Consider the following 11,288-nt stretch of genomic DNA (forward strand, 5'->3'; position numbering starts at 1 on the left):
CACCTACAACGGCCTTTTATATACCATTCGTGGTGCACTGGCTGGATCAAAAACTACACCGTTACACAGACAGTATAGCACCTACAACGGCCTTTTATATACCATTCGTGGTGCACTGGCTGGATCAAAACTACACCGTTACACAGACAGTATAGCACCTACAACGGCCTTTTATATACCATTCGTGGTGCACTGGCTGGATCAAAAACTACACCGTTACACAGACAGTATAGCACCTACAACGGCCTTTTATATACCATTCGTGGTGCACTGGCTGGATCAAAAACTACACCGTTACACAGACAGTATAGCACCTACAACGGCCTTTTATATACCATTCGTGGTGCACTGGCTGGATCAAAAACTACACCGTTACACAGACAGTATAGCACCTACAGCGGCCTTTTATATACCATTCGTGGTGCATTGGCTGGATCAAAAACTACACCGTTACACAGACAGTATTGCACCTACAGCGGCCTTTTATATACCATTCGTGTTGCACTGGCTGGATCAAAAACTACACCGTTACACAGACAGTATAGCACCTACAACGGCCTTTTATATACCATTCGTGGTGCACTGGCTGGATCAAAAACTACACCGTTACACAGACAGTATAGCACCTACAACGGCCTTTTATATACCATTCGTGGTGCACTGGCTGTATCAAAAACTACACCGTTACACAGACAGTATAGCACCTACAACGGCCTTTTATATACCATTCGTGGTGCACTGGCTGGATCAAAAACTACACCGTTACACAGACAGTATAGCACCTACAACGGCCTTTTATATACCATTCGTGGTGCACTGGCTGTATCAAAAACTACACCGTTACACAGACAGTATAGCACCTACAACGGCCTTTTATATACCATTCGTGGTGCACTGGCTGGATCAAAAACTACACCGTTACACAGACAGTATAGCACCTACAACGGCCTTTTATATACCATTCGTGGTGCACTGGCTGGATCAAAAACTACACCGTTACACAGACAGTATAGCACCTACAACGGCCTTTTATATACCATTCGTGGTGCACTGGCTGGATCAAAAACTACACCGTTACACAGACAGTATAGCACCTACAACGGCCTTTTATATACCATTCGTGGTGCACTGGCTGGATCAAAAACTACACCGTTACACAGACAGTATAGCACCTACAACGGCCTTTTATATACCATTCGTGGTGCACTGGCTGGATCAAAAACTACACCGTTACACAGACAGTATAGCACCTACAACGGCCTTTTATATACCATTCGTGCTGCACTGGCTGGATCAAAAACTATAGATATATATTAAATGTACTTTCTGGTAGCTAATATCCATACGTGTATACCCACAACTGGTCAAAGACCGTGGTATGTCCATACAAAAGATCCCTAGCTGCATTAAGAAAAATGTAGCGGATTTCCCTTGAGTCAGAAATACCAAATGCTTGACATCCAATAGCCGATGATTAATTACTCAATTTTCAAAACCTTTTTATAATGCACTCAATACATTTTATTTACGGTTGTATGGTGTCGGACATATGATTAAGAACGACACAAATAATGAGAGAGGAAACCCGCTGTTGCCAGTCTTTTCTATTAGCTGCAAGGAATATTTTGTATGCACCATCCCATAGACAGGATAGCACATACCACGTTACATCGCTCCCCACAGGTTATTTGAACTGAGGAGATGGGGGTGGGGGTCAGGAGTGGGAGACGGTGTGTGATATTGGGGACTATGCCCCAACATTTGAAAAGTTACTTTAATCAAATCCTTACTTTTAGAACACAGTGTTTAACAATATCGTTGCATATATATATGACATAACTCTTTCGATCATTGTAAATCTTGTAATGGACTATTACGATATTTATTTCTGCCATTCAAATCAAAATAATAAATCTTATTCTCGAACACACCCCCCACTCCCCCCAAAAAAAAAGCAACCGCAAAAGCAGGGGGATCAGTGTATCATATCATATCATATCATATCATATATCATATCATATCATATATCATATATCATATCATATCATATACCCTGCCCTGCCCTGCCCTGCCCTGCCCTGCCCTGCCCTGCCCTGCCCTGCCCTATCCTGCCCTGCCCTGCCCTACCCTACCCTACCCTACCCTACCCTACCCTACCCTACCCTACCCTACCCTACCCTACCATGTCCTGTCCTGTCCTGTCCTGTCCTGCCCTATCATATTCTATCCTATCCTATCCTATCCTATCTTATCATCTCATCTCATCTCACAATATATCATATATTACATCACATCATATGTCTCGTTTGCTAAATAATTATTGGTCTCTGCCCCAATCGAAAATAGATAATAAATAAATAAATACAAAATAACTAACTAAATAAATAAGATAAATAAATAAAATAAATGAATAAATAAATAAATCTTCTTCTTTTCAGCAGTGACTATGAACGATACTGTTCTTGAAGATCACTTCTTGTGCCACACAGCTTCTTCTGGAGAGTTGTCTAGGTAGTCTCCCTCAGCTGCTGTAGGTTTACGCAGTCTTGGATTACAAGTTCGGTCGTCTAACAAATAAATAAATAAATAAATATATAAATAAATAAATAAAGTTAAATAAAGTCTAACAAATAAATAAATAAATAAATAAATAAAGTTAAATAAAATTTAAAAAATTTAAATCCGTCGAGACTGTTTAATTCCCTCAGCTTGACGTCCTAACCTGTAACTCCCTTACCCTCCCCCCTCCCCCGGTACTACACAAACTAACTCCAGTATACAATTCTGGTTGTGCCAGTAATTACAAATTAGTTCATTAAAAGTGTACCAGTGTTTGTATTTTGCGCTTGTGATTTTGCTGCATTTTTAAAGATGTTATCGACTAACAAAGACCTCTCAACGATTGCAATTACGTATCATTTATATTTTTCAGCATACAGTATTAGTAGTTGTATATTAAACGTGTTTCTGATCGTTCGAATATCTGTACTCGGTTTAATTTTATTTTATTTCCTAAAGTATTTTGTTTTTGTACGTACAAAATTATTTGAAGACAAAATCCAGTTTTGTGATGATGATAACTAGTTTAACGTGCCCATATACCACTAGGGTTTCGAACACGCCCATCCCGAGTCCGACCTCCGATAAGATGGACGGGGGGGGGGGGGGGGGGGGGGGGGGGGGGGGTTTGGGGGGTTGAAAATGGGCAGAATTTTGATATAAAAATAAATAAAATAAATAAAGAAATAAGTAAATAAAATAAAAATAAAAAGTTACAAGCCAAGAATAAAACGGATTGACTGCTCGGCCGAATATTTATATAATTTGGAGCATTTTAGAAGGACAATCCAAAATTAAATAAGAGAAAGAAGAGAGGATCGGACTATTTAATAATATTTAAAAAAAAAAAGTAAGTTCGACATAAAATTTTGAACGCAGATCTACAAGTTTAAAGTCCGATCGATATGTCCACGCGAGTGGCTCGTTACGGCCGTTTGGATGCACAGCTCAAAGGGACGAGATGGGTTGCATCCCGTCAAGAAAACCCCTAGATTGACAGTCGATAGATGTTGAATGTGTAATGCTGTGCTGAAATACAGATCTTGAGAAGCCGGATCCGTCTGAACGAGAGAGAGAGTATCAGACTAGGGTATAGTCCAGTCGTCATGGTTCGGTATAGTGGTGCGGACGGACCCGACTCCGGAGGATACGAGATGGTAAAGTCTAGAAAAAGAGTAGTAGGGGCCGACCCCGCTTCCTATTTCTTCTTAGAGTGGGGCGGTCAATCTTCCAGTGCTGCTAGGACAGGCTCGGACATGTAGAGACTAAACGCGAACAACCGTGGCGTTCTGCAGAATGGCCGTCATACGAGTCACGAAAAAACCCAAGTCGACAGTCAGACGGAGAAATGACGTGGAGGCAAAGAATCTCGCTAAAAAAGAATCCAACCTGGTGGTGCAGGCTGTCGAAACGAGAAGCGTTCCAGCGTTCAATCAGTTCCAATGGCCGCATACATCCCAGTACAAAACTTCATTTCGCTGACAAAAACAACGAAATGAAGGACCCCCAAGTCGAGCACACGAAAGCACGTGCAGTGTGCACACGCGAAACAAACACGTCTTACCGCGTGGAGCTCCAGACTGGGAATCTCCAGTTTGGGCTACTTACAAATATTAAGACGGCCAGAAACACATTGAATATACAGACACTGATATTCTAAACAAGAAAATATATTTAATATGTAAGTTTAATCATACAAATATATTATTAGTCGGAAACATCTTACAATGCAGCAAATTCAGGAATGTCCTTTTAAGAACCAACTAATAATCTCAATAACACATAACCTTTAAATCGTCAAGTTTCCTTTAATCCTTTCAACAACTAAACATCAAACCGTTCGTGTTATCAGCTCGTGTAAGAGCGGCTAATCCCGGAATATAACGAACACTTTTGCGTCATTCGTTTATCCTCGGGGTTTTGGAATTCCTCGATGGACGGAGGTCTATAATTACGGAAAATCATTGGGTTCCAAAAGAAGTAAGAGGTATTTAGATTAATAATCTTAAACCTCTCTCTTAAAGACACAATTCCGCATCACCATTTTAAAAATAGTAGTCACTAATCGAAGGTGTTGGAGGCAGTGAACGGGTCGAGGGGGTGGGGGGTGGGGGCCATGAGTACACTGTTCCCCAGATGTTACACGGTTTGGTCTCTCCAGTAGCTGCCATCGCCCGACCTGTTGTAATGCTTGCGAAACGTTAAACAAGTTAAAGTTTATTTTGTTTAACAAAACCACAACAGGACACTGATTAAATAATAATCATCGGCTACTTATGTCAACATTTGGTAATTTTGACATAAAATCGTAGAGAGGAAAACCGTTACAGAATTTTTTTTCCATAAGTAGCAAGGGATATTTTGTATGCTTCATCCCACAGGCGGATAGCACATATCACGGCGTGTGATATACCAGTCGTGGTGCAATGGCTAGAATGAGAAATAGCCCCATGTGTTCACCAACGGGGATCGATCCAATACTGATCGCGCATCAAGCGAACGATTTTCCACTGGGTTAAAATAAAGTTTGCTTTGTTTAACGACACCACGAGAGCACATTGATTTATTCATCATCGGCTATTGGATGTCTAACACATAGTAATTTTGACAGTCGTAGATAGGAAACCCGCTACATTTTTTTCATTAGTAGCAAGGGATCCTTTATATGCACCATCCCACAGACAGGATATCACATACCACGACCTTTGATATACCAGTCGTGGTGCACTGGCTGGGACGAGAAATAACCTAATCGACGGGGATCGATCCTAGACTGACCGCTTTACAACTGGGCTACGTGGCGTCCACCACCCTTTGTCTTTATTGGATTTTCAATTTATTTACCTTTTTTATTATTAATTATAATTATATTATTATTTTAAGAATTGCAGACTAATGAATCGTCGGTTTGTTTTGTTTTTTGTTTTGTTTATTTATTTATTTATTTTTTGTCTTCTTTTTGAGGGGTGGAGGTGGAGGGACGACGGGGCTTTCTTTGTGTTGTTTGTGTATGTTGTTTGTGGTTTTGTTTTGTTGTTGTTTTGTTGTTTGTTTGTTTGTTTGTTTTTTGTGTGTGTGTTTTTTTGTTTTTGTTTTTTTCTGGGGGGGGGTGTTGACGGGGGGGTTTCTTACCTAATTAGTCATCAGAATGGGTTGGGGAATACTTGATTAAAAATGTATATCTGTGCACTAAGAAACAAATTTTACGCGACCACTTTAGAAACATTAATATATAAAAACGAAGAAGATAAAAAAGTTAAACTATATATGTATATTAATTGTTCATCAGAACAATTCCGTAACGGAGACAAACAGTCTTTGAAATTTTGCCCTCCTGTTAAAGGAAACCCACAACATTTGTCCTAATGCAGCAAGGGATCTTTTATATGCACTTTCCCACAGACAGGAAATCACATGCCACAGCCGGCGAACAGTTGTGGTGAACTGGTTGGAACGAGAAAAATCCCAAGAGCCCAAACTTTAAAGAGCAGTGCTGAAGCCAACCAGATTCTTCCATCAGAAAAGTAATGTTTATTTTGTGTTGATCCCAGTAGAGCGCGTTATTTAAATGATGATCGGTTGCGTGTGCAAGAAAGTAAGCAGGGTTGCGTTCAGCCAAACCGAGCGGAAAAACGTTCGCATGACTGGTGTGTGCGCTTCACCGTAACCCAAATGGCCACGTTGAGAACCAGTCAAATAGTTCACGAACGTTAGCGAAACGTTTGCTGGCTGAACTTGGTGCAGGGGTAAGGCTAAACTGTGGCGGAAATTGTTTATTTTTGTTAGTAATAAAATACGCATTCAGCAGAGTGGTTTGAGCTCCGAAACCCCATCCCTGCACACGCACATGTTATTGGATGTCAAATATTTGGTAATTTTGACAAACAAAGAGTCTTGAAAAGAAACTCTTTAAAGTTGTCCATTAACAGCAAGATATGCGTATACGCCTTTTATCCCCCACAAACAAGACATCGTATATCACGGTCTCTGAACAACGAAAACTACAGTTCGTTTTGTTTAACGACACCACTAGAGCACATTGATTAATTAATCATCAGAAAATGGACATCAAACATTTGGTAATTCTGACACCTAGTCATAAGAGGAAACCCGCCACATTTTTCCTAATGCAGCTAGGGATCTTTTATATGCACTTTCAGTTATGGTACTTTGGTTGGAACGAGAAAAAAAACCCCAGCTGAATGGATCAATCAAGGTGACGCGACGGAGATCAGAAAATAAGAGAGAGAAAAACTGTCATAGTTATGTTATCTATCCCAGAAGTCAAACATGGCTTCAATTCCATAAAAATGTAACTGTCATAGAGCCGTTTTTCGTTTGCGCATATTAATTTCCTCTTCTTTTTAACCTACTCTACCTCCCCCCCCCCCCCCCCATCCCGAGTGTGTGGGTGTGTTCGAAACCCTAGTGGTATATGGACACGTTAAACTAGTTGTCTATCTATCTATCTATCTATCTATATATGTATTTATATATATATATATATATATATATATATATATATATATATCTCGGGGAGGGACGTAGCTCAGTGGTACAGCGCTCGCTCGATGCGCGGTTGGTCTCGGATCGATCCCCGTCGGTGGGCCCATTGGGCTATTTCTCGTCACAGCCAGTGCACCACGACGGGTATATCAAAGGCCGTGGTATGTGCTATCCTGTCTGTTGGATGGTGCATATAAAAGATCCCTTGCTTCTAATCGGAAAGAGTAGCCCATGAAGTGGCGACAGCGGGTTTCCTCTCTCAATATCTGTGTGGTCCTTATCCATATGCCTGACGCCATATAACCGTAATTAAAATATATCTATCTATCTAACTATCTATCTTTTATTTATTTATTTATTTAGTATTTTATTTATTTTTTGCCCATTTGGGATGCGGAACGCAGAAACCTGACTCATAAGACAATTCGATTGGTTATCAACAGCAACGTTTCGATATGCAAGGCGGATGTTTTCTTTTTAATACCGCGCCCGCGCCGCATCAAAAATCGCGCATACGTTGTTGGTTGTAGAGCCCTAGGAGGGCCTGAGCTGGAGAAACAGCCTCGCTTGTAACATTACCGTGCTGCCATCTGCCGATTATGAACCCTGCAACACACAAACGCTTGTAAATCAGGTGTCATGCCTTTATAATGAGGCGTGTGCGGCTCGTTAACTCCATTAACCCGCGCACCCGTCTCCCCTTTCAAACTGAACAAACTTTGATGTTTTCAGCTAACAACTTGCACGGTGGGTTAAATCACAGAGCATTGCGTATTCGCTGTCCTTGCCGGTGTTTTGAGTGGTCCTCTATGGCGCGTTAAATCAGAGCGACAGTCGATTGTGGTCGTTCAGTGTTGTTGGCAAACCCGTCAATTGACGTCTGCTCTGATTCGTTTGATGCGCGTTGGTCGGAAAAGAGGAGCTTATGTAATAATGTTGGTAGACGTTTCAATTAAAACTTTAGAAGCTTCTTCTCTTTAAATTGCAACTAGGAAAAGAATACATTGTGGCAGAAATGTGACCCAGATTAAATCGTGACAAATTTCATAAGAGTTGTTTGTATTTTAAGTAATTTATATTTGTCATTTATGAGCACCGTATGGAAAAAGTGGACTTCTACTTAAGGGGAAAGGAGATGGCACCATGAGTATGTAAGCCAGAGATTTATACAACATTATTCACCAAGGTCCTATGTCTGCTGGAATTGGAAGGAAGGAAAAGAAGGAAATGTTTTATTTAACGACTCACTCAACACATTTTATTTACGGTTATATGGCGTCAGACATATGGTTACGGTCCACACAGATATTGAGAGAGGAAACCCGCTGTCGCCACTTCGTGGGCTACTATTTTTGATTAGCAGCAAGGGATCTTTTATATGTACCATCCCACAGACAGGATAGTACATACCACGGTCTTTGTTACACCAGTTGTGGAGCGCTGGCTGGATTGAGAAATAGCCCAATGGGTCCACCGACGGGATCGAATTGGGGACAGAAGAATAATTTATTCATAATTGGGACATTTTTAGATCATTGCTAAATCGATGTATTGTTAAAGATATAATTACAAAAATATTCACATGTCAAATTGGGAATTTTCAGTGCCACTTGCTTTGGGAAAGGGGCCTATGTTTGGTACAATAAAATACCTATATAAAAATGGCATGGCCATATTGTTCTGGGGGCAATAAAAAGAGAGACGGTTTTGCTACCGAGGGACCAGTTTCTAAATTTCAATAATACATCCCTGCGTATGTGTGTATATATGCCTGTATTCAAATCATCTTCCTTAAGATCCATTCCTATAGATGCAAGTACGATGTTTCACTAGTTTTACATTTATTTGTCATAAATAGCTGCAAACGAATCGATTGCTCGAATAATCTTTGCATCATTAATTGAAAATTATCAATAAATGTGATGTGTTGCCATTCTTCTTTGATAATATTTTGGGGAAAATATTATATTAAAACTATCTTCATCACTTATCCATTAAAAGAGCACTCAGTTCCTTGTAATTATACAAATGCAACTTAAGCCATATTGCGTTGGTCACTTATTGTATTTTGCAATAACATACATTTATAAACACTGTCAGTGTATTCTGACGGTGCGTCACATTTTGGTGGAATATATGCATCTCAAACAACATTGAAAATATATATTTGGACAACGAAATGTGATGGATTCCTTTCGATTCCATCCAGGACTTTTATTACAATTTTTACGTGATACTGACTTTTATTCTAAATTTTGATCTAATATATCTATCTGTGATATTTTTGGCACAGTTCTTTACACTGTGTTTTCATTTAACTCTTGAATTTTTACATTGATGTTAGTCATCACTTAAGTTTTGCATTTACCATAGTTTGGCGTATTTATAGCCAATAGCCGATGTATTTGTCGTGCTGGGGTGTCGTTAAACATCTATTCTATTCTATTAAATTACTTAGAATTTCATTTGTATATGCATGTGGTTCAATATATAATTAAATTAAAGATCATAATATTAACATATCACAAGAAAAAAGAATCCCAAAAAGTATAATTAGGCAAATTTGAGATAGCGCATTTAAAGTTTTGTCGGCTAAAATAGCTGACAGTTTGTTTGTCAATTAAAATTCAAACCTCGCGTGTTTACCTGTTGGTCACCTTGATTTTATTTTTGCAATAGGGCATATTTCAAAATACTAGTTTTGATGTAGAATGGAATTTTGATATTTGGCCTTGTATTCCTACTAAATCATCCACATTAGAAGGTAACGTAATATAGTTTTGTAGGAGGCAGAAGGAGCTGCATTAATACCATGCACAACAAATTCCTTAATTAACACATTTTGACTTAGTGAAGTTTAAATAGTTTGGTTTCGGACATTGGTACAAATCAAAGATGCTAACTAAACAGAATCAATGCAACATTATATCAAAAGTATATGAGGGAACTTTAATTAACTAATGTTTGCATAACCAAAAAACATGTTTGAAATCTAGATTCATTCATTTACTTCTCTGATTAACCCTTTGTGTTCTATAGGCACTTTAGTTTTGGTGTCGGATGGAAATTATAGTTTGGTGTCGGATGGAAATAAAATATCATACATTTCATCAGTATAATTTTAATGAACATGTTATACCACACTAGGTATATCTTTTAAAGCGCTTTCTGCATCTTTATACTTCATTAAGAAATGACAGCCATAACTCTTAAAGGGGCAAACTAAACATTTAAACATTCCGCCTGCTAACAAGGCTTTTATTGACTAAAACTGGATATTAATTACATGTTCTTGCTTAGAATATTAATGTTTGTACATCATGTGTTTCTGGTATTCCTAATGTTTATAGTAGCTTAAACAGAATGTTTGTTGTTTTTTTTTTTGTGGTTTTTTTAAACAAAATTACTGAAGCCAAAGTATTTTTTGAGCTGCTAATTTGAATTTTTTTTACCTTATGTTGAGGACTTTTGAAATATGCCCAATGATATAAGATTAAACTTTGTTTTGTTTAACGATACGACTAGAGCACATATATTTATTAATCATCGGCTATTGGATGTCAATCATTTGGTAATTTTGACATATAGCCTTAGAAAGGAAACCCACTACATGCTTCCATTAGTAGCAAGGGATCTTCTATATGCACACCATACTATAAATTCATAATTATTAATTAATTAAATTATTTGGATGTAATTTTTGTATGCTGGTGGTTCACGATATAATCTGTATACTTTCCAAGACAAATTAATATATATATTTGGCCATTAACAAAATTGCTAAAAGGGCAACTCCACTCTCTTCAAATATAGGCACCTAGTGTTATTATATAAGTAATTCGTCTTGGGGTCGGGACAATTAAGACACCATTTTTTAATTCTTTTTGAAAACCCTGCTATACTATTTCATGACAATGCTATGTATGTGTATTGTTGTCTTTGTATCCTTCCCCCTTTCGTTTCTGAGGCAAGAATAGTCATATTAATATTCACTGGCATGGCCAGGATTTTAGACTGGGAGGGGCCAACCCACTTCTTTTTCTTTCTTTCTTTCTTTCTTTCTTTCTTTCTTTTTTCTTTCTTTCTTTTTTCTTTTTTTTTTTTTTTTTTTTTTTTTCTTTTTTCTTTCTTTCTTTCATTTTTGGGAAGGGGCAACCCACACTATGTATGTATGATTTTATAAAATTTAATACAGTAAAAAAACGATTTGATTGGGGGCATGG

This window comes from Gigantopelta aegis, chromosome 12, assembly GCF_016097555.1.
Source record: "Gigantopelta aegis isolate Gae_Host chromosome 12, Gae_host_genome, whole genome shotgun sequence".
Lineage (NCBI taxonomy): Eukaryota > Metazoa > Mollusca > Gastropoda > Neomphalida > Peltospiridae > Gigantopelta > Gigantopelta aegis.